Source organism: Phascolarctos cinereus, unplaced genomic scaffold (genome assembly GCF_003287225.1).
Source record: "Phascolarctos cinereus isolate Bilbo 61053 unplaced genomic scaffold, phaCin_HiC Scaffold_5;HRSCAF=322, whole genome shotgun sequence".
NCBI classification, from domain to species: domain Eukaryota; kingdom Metazoa; phylum Chordata; class Mammalia; order Diprotodontia; family Phascolarctidae; genus Phascolarctos; species Phascolarctos cinereus.
The window spans coordinates 209,209,395-209,229,169 of record NW_027555958.1 but is presented as its reverse complement, the minus strand read 5'-3'; the positions used below and the strand labels follow the sequence as shown (position 1 = coordinate 209,229,169).

General features: G+C 36.6%; 1 protein-coding gene and 1 pseudogene across 1 annotated transcript in view; both read right to left on the bottom strand.

The window, feature by feature from the left end:
- The window catches only part of LOC144457951 (cyclin-dependent kinase-like 2), a 40,227-nt pseudogene extending 28,364 nt beyond the window's left edge, over positions 1 to 11,863 (bottom strand).
- The window catches only part of KHDRBS2 (KH RNA binding domain containing, signal transduction associated 2), a 796,104-nt gene that overhangs the window by 572,388 nt on the left and 203,941 nt on the right, over positions 1 to 19,775 (bottom strand). The gene's annotated exons all lie outside the window — the stretch shown is intronic.

Below are 19,775 nucleotides of genomic sequence, written 5' to 3'. Positions count from 1 at the left end.
ACTTTTATCTGATCCATCACTTGAGGATGGCACTGGGTAAGTGGATCAATGATTCCCATATAAATGAAAGAAAACATTTATATATTTACTCAGTTATTGCTTCATAACTACAACTTTTGTCCCAGACCTTTTTTAATTGGTGAAATTGTCTTAGTTGTTATCAATTTTACAATAAAAATTTAAAAGAAAAATGAGTTGGGAATTTTCCTGTCTTTTTTTTTTCTCTTTAGTAGGTATAAGCTATATTGTGATATGATATTGTGATACTCTTGGTCTCCTCTTCTCTAAATTATACTTTAATAAAACTTTAATTTCTTTGTCAGGCCATCTTTTCTAGAGATTGAAATCCAAGAGTCATGCTAACTCCCCACTAATAAATTTGAGACCAAACATAAATGAATTCATAATATTTTGAAAATCATAATGCAGATTTGGCAGGAAGATTACGGAGCTTTGAAACATTTATCTACATCCCTTGTATATAAATCCTGTCAATTTCATGGCTGCCCTGATGAAGAAGTAATAACAGGGTTGAAAAAAGACTTCTGTTCCCATAATCAAGGTTGGGGGTTAAATTTACATTTCTGGTACTGGTAGATGACAGATATACTGATTCAATCCTATCATTAGCACAAAAAATTGGAATCACAATGTTAATAGAGCAGGTATGTGTGATTATGCCAATTATATCCTCTTATCCATGTTTCTGAGAGAGAGTAGTGGTAGAAGGAGACACATTGACAGGAAAGTAACTCATCTCCTAGTAGATTTAAGATGACTAATATGCAGCAAAATTACAAAACTCAACATTTTTTTAATGATCAGTGATTATAACCATCAATTATGGTGTTCTGAGCATAAAGCTCAGGAGGAAAACTGTTTTGATTTCACTGTAAGAAATGATACCTGCCCTCAAGGATCTTTCAGTGTATTAGAGGTTCTACACTAACTGAGATAAAAATAAATACCCAAATGAAGACACAATGATGTATGGTAAGTGTTTTAGAAAGTTGGACTATGTGAGATTCAAGTAGAAGAATCATCACTAATGGGAGAAAAGGAAAAGGGTCTTGGAGGAATAGGGCTTTAAATGATCAGCAGAAATTCAATTGGCAGAGATTAGGGGTAGGGGATTGCATGTGTAAGACATAAAGGCAAAGAGAGAGGATTGTTCAGGGCATGTTCAGTGGGCCTAGAACACAAAGTATAAAATGAATAGTAATGACCTTCCAGTTATAAAGTTCAGGTGAAACAAACTTAAAAGACCAAGCTTAAAGTTTGTGGGAAAATAGCAGGATCTTGTGGTTGCCACCAACAAACTGAATATTTTCTCAAGAATTTTCGTCAATTATTGGCAAACTGCACTTAATATGATGAGGTTATTCTAGATGAGAAGTGTCAAATACTAGGCCCACAACACCCCTAAGTGTTGCTTGAACCAGATTAAAATATAATTGTGAAATATTTAATAAAAATATGCTATGCCATAGATGATGTTAATGTGTTTTTCTAAGAAAATATGCAGTCCCTAGGGATACTTATGTATGGTTTAGTGGCACCTGTATCTGTTGGAGTTTGATACCACTGGTGTAGATTCTCAACAATGAGTTTTGAAAAGCAGGGCAATCCAGAATCATGGCTACCATCCTTTCAGGCCAGTGTGAATCTTTATGATATTGAGACTAAAAATCTATAAGCTAATGTATGCTCAAGATGGCAAAATTTTGCCTTCACAAGGTAGTGGTCAGAAAACTGATCAACTTTACTTAGATAGTTGTCATATAATATTCCAGCTATGTTTTATACAGAAGCTAGCTAAATTCTCATAAAAAATTGAAGTTGGAAGGCAGATCAGCTATAGGGCAGCCTCTTCTTTCTATAGGTCAAGAAACTAGGCCCCACAGAGGTCAAGTGATTTCCTCACCATCACAAAATAAGTTAGAAAAAAATCTAACATTAAAAAACAAGGCTCTCTGAATCTCAGCAAGGTCTTTTTTCCATCACCCACTGTTTTTTGATTCACAACTTATGTTACTATTTCTATATAACTTGTCCTAACCCTGACCTTTATTGTTCTCAGACTTGCTACAAACATTACTTACTTACCCAGACTCAATCTCACCATCATCTTAAAAAGGCTAATAACTACTGCCTTTTAACTTCAATCTTTGACTTGCTTTTTCACATTGCTTCATTAAGAAGCTTTTTTACTTTTTTTCTTTCAGTGTAAGTTTGCTAAGTTGAACACAATAGCAGAGTACCTGTAAAACACCATGCATAATCAATGTCCCTAGTAACAAGATCATATTTAGATCAGATTGTCTCTTACACTTCTCTCTCGTGTGTGTGTGTATACACACACACACACACACACACACACATATATATATACAGATATATATATGTGTGTGTGTGTGTGTGTGTGTGTGTGTATATGTATCTTTACATGAGTAGTGCTGACAGTGACTTCTTAAAACATTTTTAAAATAAAGTATATTATATGAAGCCTTAACCCTGAATTAAAATGCTTTTGGAGCTTTTGTTTCTTTTTCTTTTTCTTTTTTTTTTATAGAGAGCAGTTGGAATAAATGTTTAAACAAAGAGGGTTCAGGAAGTAGGTGACACTTGAATCTCACTCTCATCTGAACTGGTCAAAGGATAGAAGAATACACACACATACAGAAACATGCATTTCATTCAACAGAGAAATAGGCAAGAAAAGAGAGAATAAAATGGAAGAGTAAGGAGGTTAGATTAAGGAAAGAATTAGTCCTAAGCAAAACAAACTCTAATTAAGCTTATATGAAAATATTAACAAAATCTTTTTATACAACAAAGAACTGGAAACTGAGGGGATGTCCATCAATTGTAGAATGACTGAAGAGATTGTGGTATGTAAATGTGACAGAACATTATTACTCTGTAAAAAAATGATAGTTTCAGAGAAAACTAGAAAGCTTTATATTAACTGATATAGACTAGAGTGAGCAGAACCATATAAAACTTTATAAAAATGACAACAGTATTGTGAAGACAAACAACTTGGAAAGATATAAGTACTCTAATAAGAAAAAGGAACAACCATAATTCCAGAGGACTCATGATGAAACAGGCTACCCAACTCCTGGTAGAGAGATGAAGGATTCAAAATGCAGAGGGAGATATTTTGGGGACATGAACAATAAAGAACTTTGTTTTGCATGACTATACATTTTTGCAACAAGAGAATTATACTGTGAGGTGGTATGAAAGAAGCAGATTTAACTTAACAATTTAACTTAAGAAAAAGACTTCAAGTGAGAAAGTGTGCACTATATTAAATCCCGAGGCATACTACCCATTCCACTATTGTTGACAGAACTAAGAGTTAGGCAGTTTTTCCTCAAATGAAGCCTAAAAATGACTCCTAAAAATTTTGATCAGCATGTAATCAATGCCTTAAATATACAAGCAAGATTTTTAAATTTACAGAGAAGAAACTGAACTCCAAATTTCAAATTGTTTGATCCCATTATCATCACCAAGAAAAACCTGAATGCCATGATGTAATGTACCTTAGTAGTAGAGTTATAGTCTCTAGAAACTTTCAATGTAAGACAGAAGACACCCTGCTCAGAGGCTGATTGGTATAGTGTATATAGAGATGGATTCACCATCCAGAATCCATCATGTCTAACCTCAAAAATAGGCTATATGTGGGACCCTGGATAAGTCATTTCACTTCTCAATACCCCAGACACCTGTCTAAGATGACAAAATACAGAGAAGTTGCTAATTATTAGAGGAATTTTCCTCGCTGGGTGTTCCCTAACCTGATAACATGGCCAGTCTGTTAAAGAGTCACACATATGCACACATGCATATGTGCATATGTGTGTGCATATCCATGACTTGTCAAGCAATGGAGCAAATGCTTAACTTGAGAGCAGCAGATTATACAATATGGGTCCACTACAAGGTGAAGCAGAATGAAACCTAAAAGTATACATCTAAGCATTTTTAAAACACCATAGCTACAGAACACACAATGGCAAACATTCATGCTATCTCTGTTTCCTGGGACAAGTTTCTTAAAGTCTTGGTATACTGAGCAACTAACTATGAGAGAAGGGGCTGATCTTCACCGGGAAAAGAAGTTCTTCTTTAATAGCTTCCAATAATGATTAAAAAAAAAGTCTGATCTAAAAAAGAATAAAAAGAAAACAATTAAAATGCTTGGAAATAGAACAACTAGGCTTATGACATCAGAGATTATATTTCTATTGTAGCAATAATTACATGTGCCTTAAAGGTAAAATGGCAAATGTACAGAGAGCTGAGAAATTACGCGGTGTGCTGAGCACAGTATACAAAGCATCCATTGCATTACAGATGCAGAGTGCTGGATCAAAATTACAGAAGGCAAAAGGAAGGCTGAAATTCTCCAATTTTGATTATAAAATTGTTACTTAATGAGGCTCTGATTTATATTAAAATCCATTATCCTCTCTTGATGGTGTAATACTCATATCCACAATGAGAGCATTGACATTTAGCCCCAATTGGTTATAACAGGAAGAAGGGATGAGTCCTCTGTAGAATAATCAATATATTTCTCAAGAATACAAGAAATCCACAGTCCAGGCATGCATGTCTCTGATCTTGCGGTATGGTTCAGTTGTCCCTTTGGCACCTGCTTGCTCTGCAGGGAAGGCTGACAAAAATGGTTTTTCTCTGTGTCTGCCTTTCACACACAGCCTTACTCTTTGAGAATGACTGAGAAACAGTGCAGGATGAACAACCACTAGGAACATCAGTCAGATCATGGAAAAAATTACTATGTTAAGGATCTCACTGGTCTTTTAAGCTGAATAGTTAGCTTTCATTGAACGTTCTGGGTTAAGGAAAGTATGATACTCACCCATGATATTCAATTGTCAATTAGGTTTATGAGACACCCTGTAGTGGCTGCAAGTGTCAGAAGATCTTCAGGATAGATTTCCAAATTTGAAATATCATTTCACATTCATAGTTCATTTGATAGGATAAACATTCAACTCCAAATCTTAAGATCTCATCTCAAAGGTTTGTTTCAATGTTTTCTAAGATGTAAACCACCATTACAAATTATGAATGGATGGATCATTAATGAATTATAACCTGCCTAGTATTTAAAACTCACCATTCTATCCAGGTACCAAAAGCAAAGTTACTTCTATCACTCTAGACCTTGAGCAATTGACAAAACAAATCTTTTTCTATTCAATATACAGAATTTTGTCTGCAGAAGGAAAAAAAAAACTCGTCTGCATAGCAAATGCTCATGTGTCAGTAATACATGATAGATATTATTTTTACTAATAAGCCAAAACAGAATTAAAATTAAACATCATCAATTAAAACTGAAGGAAAATTTATTTATCACTTTCTGCTATATATTTGAATTCCTAATGCCAGAAAGGACTATTCATTGGAATTCTCATGATTCCGTTTCATTCATTCAACAAATATTTGAGCACCTTCTATGTGAATAGCACCATACTAAGTACTGTGAAGTACAGAAGGATAACGTATCATCCCTTAGAGGATAATGGGTCTCTGAATCTTCATACTGTCAGTGTTCTAAATGAAAATGAAAAAAACCTTATCATTGGAATGTTTGCAGCAATAAGTATTTGACTTGATGCTTCTACTTAAAATATTCTCACTCTTCATTAAAAATGTGCAGAATTATGAACTGTTCTTCTTAACTAAATTAACACAAGTCCCTACTTTATTAAATGTTATGTGTTCATTCCAAGCCAAATGATAACAGATCTTAATACTTATTTTTTATTGCACTTGTGGACGTGCTTTGAAAATGAAAAGCAATAACGAAACCATGCCAATGTTTTTCAAGCAGTGCCAAGTCGAGAGTCTAGTGGAGAAGGAAGAATGGCAGTCACTGCAGGTTCATGGCCTGACCAGGCACAGTGAGAGTACATTGACCTCCCACTGCTACTATCAAGCAACCAACAGGATTTATTGAGCACTACTATGGGCTCAGCAGTATACTAGATGCTGCAGGGGATACTAATGATAGCTAACATTTACATAATGCTTTATGTACACTATCTCATTAGAAATAATGCCAAAGCAATATTCTAAGAAAGTGCAGGTCTGGCCATGTCACTTCCCTGCTCAGAAAGCTCCAGTGGTTCCCTATAGCCTCTAGGAAGAAATGCAAACTCTTTTGTTTTGTCATTGAAAGTCCTTCACAATCTGACTCCAGTCTTTCTTACTAGCCTTATTATATATCACTTCCCTTCATGGACTCTGTGCCAGCCAAAATGGCCTATTTGCTGTTGCCTGTACAACACATTTGTGGTTTTGCAAAAAAAAAAAATCTTATGCCTGGAATTATTTCCCTTCTCACCTCCACCTCACAGAAGCCCAAGCTTCCTTCAAAGTGCAGCTCACATGGCATGCCCTACACAATCTCTCAAGCTTCTATTACTCTCTGCCTCAAATTACCTTATTTATACTTTGTATTTACTTTTGCCTTGGGGCAGAGATGTGTTTTAATCTCTATTTTGGAAGCTCATGACACAGTGTCTGGCACATAATAAGAATCTAATAAATGCTTTGTGATTATTTGGCTGTTCACAACAGAATTTATATAAGGAGGTTGTCAAGCATTATAGAGATATCCATGGGCATATCCTGCCTAAACTCTAGTTGTATGAGCATGATGTAAGTCTCAGGCAGCTCTTTAAGATTATGAATTACAGATGAATTACTAATCTCCTTTGGAGGAGAAAAGGTTCCACATCAGTTGATCCCCTCAAAAGGTAAACCAATTAAAAATATACCAATTTTTTTGATCCAATCATTCTGAAAAGCAGTTTTGTGGCACAAAGGTCTATAAATATTTTAAGTGTTTTTGCACACAAAAGTGTGCATGCCCTTGGATCCAGCAATACCACTGCTAGGTCTGTATCCCCCCTCCCCCCCAAAAAAAGGGGGAGATGACCTATTTGTGCAAAAATATCTATAACAGCTCTTTTTGTGGTGGCTTAGAATTGGAAATCAAAAGGGCGCCTATCATTTGGGGAATGGCTCAAAAAGCTGTAGTATACTGTTTTTCTGGAATATTATTGTGCTATAAGAAATGACAAGGAGGATGATTTCAGAAAAAAATCTTGAAAGACTTATATGAACTGATGCAAAGTGAAGTGAGCAGAACCAGGAGAACATAGTACACAGTAACAGCAATATAATATGATGAAGAACTGTTAATGTCTTAACTCTTCTCAGCAATACAATGATCCAAGACTATCCCAAAGGACTAATTAAGCATATTATCCACCTCCAGAAAAAGAAGCGATATTTTCTAAATACAGACTGAAGCATGTTATTTTCACTTTCATTCCTCTTTCTTTTATTAGCATCTTCTTGTACAAAATGACTAACATATTTTTCAAGATTGTACATGTATAACCTATATTGAATTGCTTACATATCAAGAAGGAAGGGAAAGAGGGACAGACTTTAGAACTCAAAACTTTAAAAAAAAAGTTAAAATTTTTTATAACATGTAATTGGGAGAAAATATATATTATTTTTTAAAATAACAGTATTTCAAGAAGGAAAATAATAAATCTATGTAGACTAGAATAGGGAAAGTTTCATGAAAGAGATGGGAACTGAATTTGCCATCTCAGACACCCTTGACAAAGCTAGCCAAAGACATACTTAAGCAGCTACATGGTACAAGATAAGGAGAACTATGTGTCAAACCTACCCCCAAAATGTCTCTATTTTGACCCTAGTAGGAATAAGGGTATCAGGGTAGGGAGGTAAGGCATAGGGTAGGGAATTAGGCCTACTTATAGAATATTGGATGGCTGCATATCAGGGAAAATGCCTGAAGCCAACTTACCACAGCATGAACCCGGAATTTTCTCCCTGCATAACTTCTTCATTTTACCTTTAATTTTCATATTTCTGCCCTTGTGTTCTTTCCACTGATTAGAAAAACAGTGAAAGGAAATGAGTAGAGGTTGAGGAACTGGGGCAAGTAATAGAAGGAAGGAAACTTTTTAAAAAATAGCTCCGCAGAAATCAAATGCCTCATTCCTTTAAATGTAGGGAATTTCATTCCAATTCTAAATTTTAACTGATGATAATTAATATCTTCTGGCTGAGGGTCATTAACACACAAACAGAAAAACAATAGAAGAGGCCACTCTCTCTCAAACATTGATATTTCATGAAGACTGGACAATAAATATATCAAAGTGATTTTCCCCCCAAGGCTTGCTGTCTCCATGCTCACACATTCATAGAGTTATAGATTTGGTGCTGGAATGGACTTTGGAGGTTATCATTTCCAACTCATTCATTTTATATATGTGGAAACTGAGATCCAGCAGCTCACACAACTAGGAAGTGTTTATGTATTTTTCGATTTCATAGCATTATATATTCAGTGCTTCAAAGTATAAATCAGTGTGGATCAGGGGAAGGAAAAGTAATCTCTTTAGTGAGGCAGGACAGTGTGGGGGCAGTGAGAACTGTAAATTAATTAGTGTGGGTTTGAGGTTGGCATCCCATAATATTCTGGATCCAAATTATTTTTCCTGATTTCACTTAACTTCACTTCACAAATTAGCCTTCTAGCCAAATGGATTTACGTGATGTTCTCTATATGTTATTTCCAACTTCCAATTTAATATTTTCTTATAGACATAGAATACTCTGCTTTCTCATCTCTAAAATTTTAAACCCCTACCTTTGTTCGCAGGTCAGCCAAAATGCCATTTCTTACATAAGACCTTCTTTGATTCCTGATTCTTCTAATTTTTAGTATTTCTATCTAAAACTTTTATTTGGTTTTAAGATGTTTTGTGTCTAAATACCTACGCATCTATATAACTAGTGGACACAGTGGATAGAACACCAGGCCTGGAGTCAGGAATACCTGAGTTCAGTTAGGCTTCAGACATATGGTCCTGGGCAAATTATTTAACCTGTCTGAATCAGTTCCCCAAACTATAAAATGAAGATAGTAATAGCACCTATTTGACAAGGTTGTTGTGAGGATTGAATGAGATATTTGTAAAGCACTTAGCAAAATCTTTGCATAATTAGCACTTTATAAATATTTGCATGTGTGCATACACACATATTTATTCATTTATTTTCTATTATTCTTTAACAACGGAGAAAGCTAGGAAGGAGACAGCTGTAGTCTAGCCCATTGATATGCATAAGATTGGTCCTATCCAAACCTGCCACCTTAACAACCTTTGGCTTACTCTTGACTAGGGATCCATAAAAGAACTCTTAAGACTGTAATCAAGACATAAAATATGAAAACAACTCACATTTCTAAAGAGTTATGAGACTTCTAAAACACTTGACTTACAACAATATTGTAAGGAAGATAACTGCAATCATCCCCCATATGAAAAAAAAAAAAGGATAAAATAATTTTTTAAAGAGAAGCAGCATGGCATAGTGGACATAGAACTATTCGCTAAGTCACCAATATCTCAATTCAAATTCTGTCTCTGACATATATGGCCATGTGATGGGAGAAGTAAGGGCTGATCTGCATTGGTAGAAGAAGTTCCTTATTGAGAAATTTTTTCACCATTGGAATAAAATAAATAATTTTCAAGAAATATAAAACACAAAATTTAAAATTGGATGGGAAAGTTGATTTTTCTTTTTAATAGAAAGGACCTGAAGTTGTGCTTCTTTTTGTACCTCTTGTGACATGGACACAACCTCCAAGTTTTCCTCCTCCTCCTCCTTCTCCTCTTCCTCCTCCTCCTCCTCCTCCTTCTTCTTCTTCCTCTTCTCCCTCTCTCTCTCTCTCTCTCTCTCTCTCTCTCTCTCTCTCTCCTCTCTCTCTCTCTCTCCCTCTCTGTCTATTTATTACTTATGGGCCAATACCACTACACATAGGCATGGGAACTTTGACCTTTTATGTTTCTGACCTGTGCTACATCATACCACCTTAGTCAGTGTGGTGGCACCACACTGCTGGCAGAGCCCCACATTGATTCAGTACTCAGTGGGAATACCTTTTCAGCCTTGGCCTCAGAACTCCTCTGCTCAAAGATCTGGCAGTTTCAGCCTCTCAGAAGTAGACTTCATGAGGCTTTTTTCCCCTTAGCTTCCCCAAAATTTTCTTTCAGAAAACTTACAAACTATACCAAGTCATATCAAGTTGAAAAAGGTCCAGAAGTAGTCTCTGTATCTCTTTTTGAATGAACAAACTTTCTGACTTCAATGATGCTTATCTTCAGATTATGTGGACACAGTAACCAAGGAAATCATCTACTGAGTTTCAGCAAGATTGTATTCTGCATCTTTGGAGGGAGTAAGTATAGACAAAAATCACTGCCACTTCGCAGTTAGGGAGGCTTCTTATTAAAGGTTGATTAATCAGCTTTTTTTGTGACAAAAGTGTGTTAAAATCATAAATGATTTCTATTACATGGTGGTATCTAAAACAAAAGTTTGCTGTGTAAGAAATGAGAAAATTTTTGAAAAGGTTGAGTTTTAGACATGCCCAATAAAAAAATGATTCCTATTTTTATATTAAGCAAGTAACTAAAATCATGAAGTGTTTCAATATTAAAAGGATCCAGCCTTTTTGGCAAAATTATTTCCTGCAGTGACATAAACCATCATCACCATCATCATCATCTTCATCATTTTTGCATTCACATAGCATGGTAAGGATATTTCATTTGATCTTCAGAAACACCCTAGCAGCTATTGCTATTCCAATTTTAATGATGAAGAAAGTGAAGGTGATGGAGATTAAATGACTGTCTACGTTCACATGAATAGGACGTGTCTGATACAAGATAGGAAATCCAGGTTTTCTGACTCCAGGCCTAGCACTCTAACCAATGCACTGCATAATTATCTAACTATAAGGCAGATATTCTTCATGAGAATCTGAAGTGGGAGTGGAGAGAGGGAAGGAAGAAGAAAGGGAGCAACAACAAAAGATATCTTATGACAAGCCTCTTCCAAAGTCAGGTAGGCAGGATGGTAGATAGTAGACATGGAGTTTGTTTTTGTGTCTACACTTTGATGTCTCTCAAGACTGATGCAAACTTTTACACTTTTGAAAAGCTAACACTATTGTTTGGCTCCGCATATGGCATAGACAGACAAGATGTCCAACATCCAGTGTCAGTGGATCTCTATGATGCCCTCAAACTAGTAATGAATTAGATAGGGGATAGTGACCAGATCTATGATTTTACTAGTATTAAGAATTGTGGAGGGGCAGTTCTGAGAAGGTGAAGCAAAAGCAGTGACTTGGTTGAGCTCACCCTCAAACCCCTCCAAATAACTGTAAAGAATGGCTCTAAACAAATTCCAGAGCAGCAAAACCCAGAAAAAGACAGAGTGAAACAAATTTCCAGCCCAAGACCACATGGATGGTTGATTGGAAAGGTCTATTGTGCCAGGCTGGGACAGGAGTGAGGTTCAGCATGGGCAGCACAAACACAGGACTTCAGTTATCCTAGAGCAGGCCTCAGGGGACTGAGTCAAGGGGAGCTGTGGCAGTTTCCAGACTGCTCAACCCACAAATGCCAAAGACAACTTAGCAGGTCAGTAGAAAAGGTGTGTTTGACCACAGTGAGGGAGGAGCTCTTCCCAGTCCCAGCACAGCCTGGGGCAGAGCTGCTTCCAGAGCTCTTGGCCCACAGAGGGGGATGGGGATATCAAGTGGCTAATCAGAGGTGGATTACAGGTATCTCTTTGCTGGTAATGAGGCAGGATTCTCTTGATTTGCCCATACTTCGATCTGGGTCTCAATTCTGGGTGGTGGTCCTGTGGCAAGGAAGATCATTGGTGTGGTAGAGCTCATCGCAGTGGTGAGAGGATATCCCTCTCACAGTTCCAAGGCAGAAAAGAGTGCTTGTGGTCACTCATAGACCACAGCCCAGGCAAGAAAAGGAGTAAACACCTCCAATTTGATCATACCATCCTGGATGAACTGAAAATTTACAGGTCCCTAGCAGTATTTCTGAAAAAAATGCACAAAATCCTCAAAGCTTGGGACAACACATTCTCCACACTGAAAGCAGACCCCTACCTTAACAAAGACTTTAAAAGTCAAACAAATGGCTGGAAACATGAAGAAACAGCACAAAAAAGTCAGACCTAGAATCTTATTTTGATGACAAAGAAGATCAGAACATACAACCAGAAGAAGATAAAAAAGTCAAAGCTCTTACATCCAAAGCCTCCAAGAAAAACATGAATCAGTCCCAGGCCATGGAAGAGCTCAAAAAGGATTTTGAGAAGCAAGTAAAAGAAGTAGAGGAAAAACTGGGAAAAGAAATGAGAGTGAACCAAGAATATCATGAAAAACAAGTCAACAGCTTGCTAAAGGAGACCCCAAGCTACTAAAAAAATAGTATTATTTTTAATATTATTTTTAGACTAACCAAAATGGCAAAAGAGGTCCAAAAAGCCAATGAAGAGAAAAATGCCTTGAAAAGCAGAATTGGCCAAATGGAAAAGGAAGTCTTAAAGCTCACTGAAGAAAATACTTCCTTAAAATTAGAATGGAGGAAATGGAAGCTAATGACTTTATGAGAAATCAAGAAATTGTAAGACCAAATCAAAAGAATAAAAAAAAAGACAAGTAAAATATCTCATTAAAACAACAACTGATCTGGAAAGTAGATCCAGGAGATAAAATTTTAAAATTATTGGACTACCTGAAGGCCATGGTATCAGGGTAGTTTTCCTCGATAAATTCTTGAAAACAAAAGAGCCTACACATCATCTTTCAAGAAATTATCAAGGAAAACTTCCCTGATATTCTATAACCAGAGGGTAAAATAGAAATGGAAAGAATCCACCAATCATCTCCTGAAAGATATCCCCAAAGGAAAACTCCTAGGAATATTGTAGCCAAATTCCAGAGTTTCTACGTCAAGGAGAAAATATTTTAAGCAGCCAGAAAGAAACAATTCAAGTATTGTGGAAACACAATCAGAAGAACACAAGATTTAGCAGCTCCTAAATTAAGGCACCAGAGGGCTTGAAATAGGACATTCCAGAGGGCAAAGGAGATAGGATTACAGTCAAGAATCACCTATCCATCAAAACTGAGTATAATCCTTTGGGGAAAAAAGGATATTCAGTGAAATAAAGGACTTTCAAGTATTCATTTTTAATTAATTTAATTTGAATTATCAACAATCACTTCCACAAGCTTTTGAGTTTTAAATTTTTCTTTTCCTCCTTCCCTACCTCCCTCCTCAAGAGAGTGCATAATTTGATATAGGCTATACATATACATTCCTATTAAACATATTTTCACATTAGTGATGTTGTAAGTAAGAATTAGAACCAATAGGAGGAACCACCAGAAAGAGGAAATAAAACACAACAGAAGAAAAAAATAGCAAATAGAATGTCTTGATCTGCCTTCAAACTCCATAGTTCTTTCTTCTTTGTGGATAGCATTTTCCATCAAGAGGCCTTAGGAGATGTCTTAGATCATTGTATTGCTGAGAAGGGTTAAGCCTATCAATATTTGTCGTAGCACAATGTGGCTGTTACTGTGTACAAGGTTCTCCTGGTTGTGCTCACTTCACTCAAAATCAGACCGTGCAAGTTTTTCCAGGTTTTTCTGAAATTAGTCTGTTCATCACTTCTTATAACATAATAGTATTCATACATTCATATTCCACAACTTGTTCAGCCATTCCCCAATTGATGGGCATCCTCTCAATTTCCAATTCTTTGCCACCACAAAAAGAGCTGCTATAAATATTTTTGTACATGTGAGTCTTTTTCCCATATGTATGGTCTCTCTGAGATAAAGCCCAACCTATTGCTGGGTCAAAGTGTATGTGCATTTTTATAGCCCTTTAGGCATAATTCGAAATCACTTTCCAAAATGATTGGATCATTTCACAACTCCACCAACAATGCATTAGTGTTCCAATTTTCCCACATTTTCTTCAACATTTATCATTTTTCTCTTTTGCCATGTTGGCCAATCTGATAGGTGTGATGTGGTACTCAGAGTTGTTTTGATTTGCATTTCTCTAATCAACAGTGATTTAGAGCATTTTTTTCATATGACTATAGATGGCTTTAACCTCTTCTTCTGAGAACTGCTTTTTCATATCTTTTGACCATTTATGAATTGGAGAATGACTTGTATTCTTATAAATTTTAATTAGTTCACTACACATATTTTAGAAATAAGGCCCTTGTCAGAGACACTGGTTTCAAAATTCTACTTTCCTTCTAATCTTGGTTGCATTCATTTTGTTTGTGCAAAAGCTTTTCAGTTTAATGTAATCAAAGTTATCCATTTTTCATTTTGTAATATTCGCTGTCTCCTTTTTGGTCATAAATTCTTCTGTTCTCCATAAATCTGATAAGTAAACTATTTCTTTTTCTCCAAGTTTGCTTACAGTATCAGCCTTTGTATCTAAATCATGAACCTATTTTGACTTTATTTTGGTATACAGTGTGAGATTTTGGTCTATGCCTAGTTTCTGCCATACTCTTTTCCAGTTTTCCTGGCAGTATTTGTCAAAGAGTGAGTTCTTATCCCAGAAGCTGCATCTTTGGGTTTATCAAATAAGAGATTATGTTAGTCATTGGCTAATGTGTCTTGCATATTTAACCTATTCCACTGATCTACCACCCTATTTCTTAGCCAGTACCAAGCAGTTTTGATAATTGCTGCTTTATAATACAATTTAACATCTGGAATGGCTAGGCCACCTTCCCTTGAATTTCTTTTCATTAGTTCCCTTGATGTTCTGAAACTTTTCTTATTCCAAATGAATCTTATTATATTTTTTCTAACTCTATAAAATAATTTTTGTAGTTTGATTGATATGGCACTAAATAAGTAAATTAGCTTATGTAGAATTTTCATTTTTATTATATTAGCTCTAGAAATGACAGCAAAACTATACTAATAGGGAACCTCCACCTCCACCTCTCTGAAATAGATAAATGTAACCAGAAAATCTTTCCAGAAAAACTTGGAAAGACTTGTATGGCGTAATGCTAAGTGAAGTGAACAGAACCATTAGAACCTTGTACACGGTAACAGACACATTGTGTGATGACTAATATTGATAGAATTAACCCTTGTCAGCAATACAAAGATCTAAGACATCTCCAAAGGCCTCATGATGGAAAATGTCATCCACAAAGAAGAAAGAAATATGGAGTTTGAATGTAGATTGAGGCATATTATTTGCTATATTTTTTTTCTTCTTTTGTGGTTTGTTTCATCTTTCTGGTGGTTCCTCCTATTGGTTCTAATTCTTACTTACAACATCACTAATGTGAAAATTTGTTTAATAGGAATGTATATGTATAGCCTATATCACATTGTGCACCATCTTGGGGAGGGAGGTAGGGAAGAAGGGGGAGAAAAATTTAAAAATCAAAAGCTTATGGAAGTGATTGTTGATCATTCAAAATAAATTAATTAAAAAAAACACTAGAGAGCATAGGAATAAATGGAGTCTTCCTTAAAATAATAAATAGCATCTGCCTAAAACCTTCAGCAAGCATAATAGTAATATGTAATGGGGCAAGCTAGAAGCATTTCCAATAAGAGTGGGAGTGAAATAAGAATGTCCATTATCACCATTGTTGTTCAGTTTCATACTGGAAATGTTAGCTTTAGCAATAAGAGAAGGAAAAGAAATTGAAGGCATTAGAATAGGCCAACAAGTAACAAAGTATCACTCTTTGTAGATGATATACTTAGAGAATCCTAGAGAATCAAGTAAAAAAAAACTATTTGAAATAATAAACAACTTTAGCAAACTTGCAGGCTATAAAATAAGCTCACATAATTCTTTCTATTACCAACAAAGCCCAATAGCAAGAGATAGAAAGAGAAATTTCATTTAAACTTACTGTAGACATTATAAAATATTTAGGAGCCTACCTCTTGAAACAAACCCAGGGAACTTTAAGAACAAAATTACAAAGCACTTTTCTCACAAATAAATCACTTCTAAATAATTGGAAAAACATCAGCTGCTCATGGGTAGGCCGAGCTAACATAATAAAATTGACTATTCAAGCATTCTTGATGAAAAGATCAGAGCTGAATAGAAAATTCGACTTTCAAATACAAGACTCAAGAGAATCATGAAAAGGTAAACAAGAAAGAGAAATCTTAAGGGACTTATTAAAGTTGAACCATTTACATTCCTAGATAGAAAGATGATATTTTGATTCTCTTGGGGTAGCTAGGTGGCGCAGTGGATAGAGCACCAGCCCTGAAGTCAGCAGGACCTGAATTCAAATCCAGACTCAGACCAAACACTCTACACTTACTAGCTGTGTGACCCTGGGCAACTCACTTAACCCTAATTGCCTAAAAGCAAAAAAAAAATTAAAAAAAGGAAAGAAAGAAAGAAAGAAAAAGAAAGCTGATATTTGTAAATCATGTGATCTTGTTCAGTATTAGTGTAGTTGGAGTGAAAAATATACGTATAGGTAGATAGATAGAGGGCACAGGGTGAGTTGAAGATGAGGGGGTCATATCTAAAAGTAAAATTAAGGGGTGAGATAGGATTATACTGGGAGAAGGAGAGAGGGAGAGATAGAATGGGGGTAAATTGTCTCACACAAAACTGAAAAGAAAAGGCTTTTACAGTGAAAGGGAAGTGAAGGAAGGCGAGAGGGAATGAGTGAATCTTATTCTCATTGAATTTGGATTAAGAAGGGAATAGCATACATGCTCCATTGGGTAGGGAAATCTATCTTACCCTATAGGAAAACAGGGGGGAAAGGGATAAGAGAGAATGGGGATGATAGAGGGAAGGTCAGAATGTGGGAGTGGGTAATCAGAAGCAAACACTTCTGAGGAAGGACAGGATCAAAAGAGAGAATTAAATAAATTGGAAGTGGGACAGAATGAAAAGGAATATATTTAGTTTTTCACAATATGACCACTATTGAAGTGTTTTGCATGACTAGACATGTATAACAACACATGTATAACCTGTATCGAGTTGCTTGCCATCTCAATGAAGGTGGGTGGGAAGGGAGAAAGAGAGAGAATTTGGAACCCAAAGTTTTAAAAAAAATGTTAAAAAAATTGTTTTTACGTGTAACTGGGAAATAATATATATAGGCAATCACGTATAGAAATCTATCCACCCTACAGGAAAATAGAATGGGAAGGGGATCAGAGAAAGGGATTGAGAGAAAGGAAGGGCAGATTAGGGAAAGGGGTGTGCAGAATGCATGCCATTCTGTGAGGTGGGGAAGGGGCAAGATGGGGAGAAAATTTGGAATTCAAAATGTTGCAGAAATGAATGTTGAAAAATAAAATAAATAAATAATAAGAAAAAAATAATTCTGGTTTAGGAAATTTCTATTAATGAAGTTCAGCACCTCCTCTGAAAGTTCTAATCTAACAGTATTCTTAGAACATTTATAGTTAAAATGAGTTTTTCATGGTTACATAGTGACATATGGGATTTGAAACCAGGTCTTCTCTTCTCCATATATGTGTACATACTCTCATATGTATGTATGTAGCTGCATAGCTTTTAGATACAGCCATCTCTTTCTGAGAGAGAGAGAGAGAGAGAGAGAGAGAGAGAGAGAGAGAGAGAGAGAGAGAATATGAAGGGAATACCAAGGGAACTAATGAAAAGAAAGAAATGCAGGGGAAGATAGACTAGCCATTCCAGATCTTAAATTGTATTTCAAAGCGGCAATCATCAAAACTACTTGGTTCATGATCGATATAATTATGTAGGTAGGGGTGGGGAACCTGCATGTGTTTCTCTAGCTCCTTGGATGCAGCCCTTTGACTGAATCCAAGTTTCACAGAAGGGGATTTGTTCTGTGAAGTCTGGACTCAGTCAAAGGGACACACTTGAGGACCTAGAGGCTGCAGCCTCGAGGCTGCAGGTTCCCCACACCTCTAGTCCCTCTCTATTCACTGTATTCCTCACTAAATCAAAACTTCCATGGTATCTATTCTGGGCTTTCTCCTCTAGACAATTTCTGCTACTGTCTTGTAGAACTTTCCCTGAGTATTCCCCTTTTCTATTGTGCCTGCAAGTAAGGTGAATTTTAGTGTGTGTAAAGTAGATTTTTTGTTATTCTTTCTTAGAGTTTTTTCCCCAGGATCCATAGCCATAACAATCTCTACTTCCCAGGTGTTAGAAATGAGTTCTCATGATCATGGTTCAAAGCAGTTTCTATCACGCAGTAGATATAGGGATGAAGTGATGTAAAATTGTGAGGTTATTGATGGCAATATGCTTTCTTTATCTGTTGCCCTATAAAGCAAGTGGGCACTGGTCAGTTGACTGGGGACCGCCAAGGGGTGAATATGCAGGCTGAATATTGTGCATGCCTTGATCAGCCCCCATCAAGTCTTGGGAGGGAGAATCCATGTATTTCCCTCAACAGGTCCCCACTGAGGCTTGAGGAGATATAGGGGAAAACACAAGTTGTACTGGTCTTGACTGTTCTCATCGAGATGAGGGGTAGTTGCCCCCCCTTTGATGAAGTCTAGAGGTTCAGTTGTGCTGTGACCCCAAAATCACAACATGCTGTTCCTGCCCAAATTAAATCGACCCATGCCTTCTTTCAGCCAAAGACAAAGAGTCTGAACATTAGTGAGCTATTGGCTAGATTGTAAGAATCTTAAGGGAGACAAGATGGACCTTAAATACAAAAAGACTATGGGAGGGATCTAGAAGTGGCCACGTAGTCTATGAGGTATTAGAACTCCAGGGATTTGGACCTTGTGGCCAAGGGAGAATGGAGCCTACATAGGATTAAGGTGGAAGTGGCCTGGGGCCATAGGGAGGTAATACAATGGAAGACAATGCTATGTTAAGGGGAACAGTGGGCAGATTGGGTGTAGCCACAATGAAAGGCCAGTTGATGGGATTATAGCCTCAGGTGAACCAGAGATTTGGCCAGGTGGGAAAGTCCAGGGTTTTTCCTTTTTGGGGTCTAGATTCCATCCTCATCATTCCCCACTCAAACAAATACGACACAAATTCTTTTGAGGTAAGAGGAAAAGCTCTTTGCTTCTGAAACTGCTTCCTGCTGAAAAGGGGTGTAATAGAGCTGTCCCTGCCTTGAGAGAGTCTCAAAGAGGAGGTTGACTGAAACCAAGCACAGAGTGCATCCAAGAAATGACGGGGGGACATTGGCTGGTACCTACTATTTGCTACTAACTGTAGATGAATGGCCTGTAGTCTGGAAGACACAAATCTGACAGAAAAGACTGCAGGGCCCAGATATAAAGCAGGGGCTAGATTTAGGGCCCAAATATGAGGGGATAAAACATCCTTAGCTCTGTTTGGATTCAGATAATTCAGTTTTCCAACCATGCAGTATCAAATCCACCTCATAGCCAGATTCAGGAATAGCCAGGTGCATAACATTCACTTTCAAAGGAACATAATGGGGACACTGCACCAGGAGGATCCCATCTTAGACTGAGGCTAAAATTGTCCTCTCAGTTTTTCCCAATGCTGACTTCTCACCAGTATCATATTCTCTCTGAGTAGCTTGTGGCATGTCTCAGATGGTGGGTTATTGATTTATTGAAGGATTATTATGACCCATTAGATAACTCAAAATAAAATCATTAGCTTTTTCACCCCAAACAGCAAGTTTCATTAATCACAACTTAGGAAAAATCTTCTAGGACTTACATCTCAAATTTAAATTTTTCCTGGTGCAAAAAGCCAATTTTTATTTCTATATACTTGCAAATTCTCAACAAGACAAAA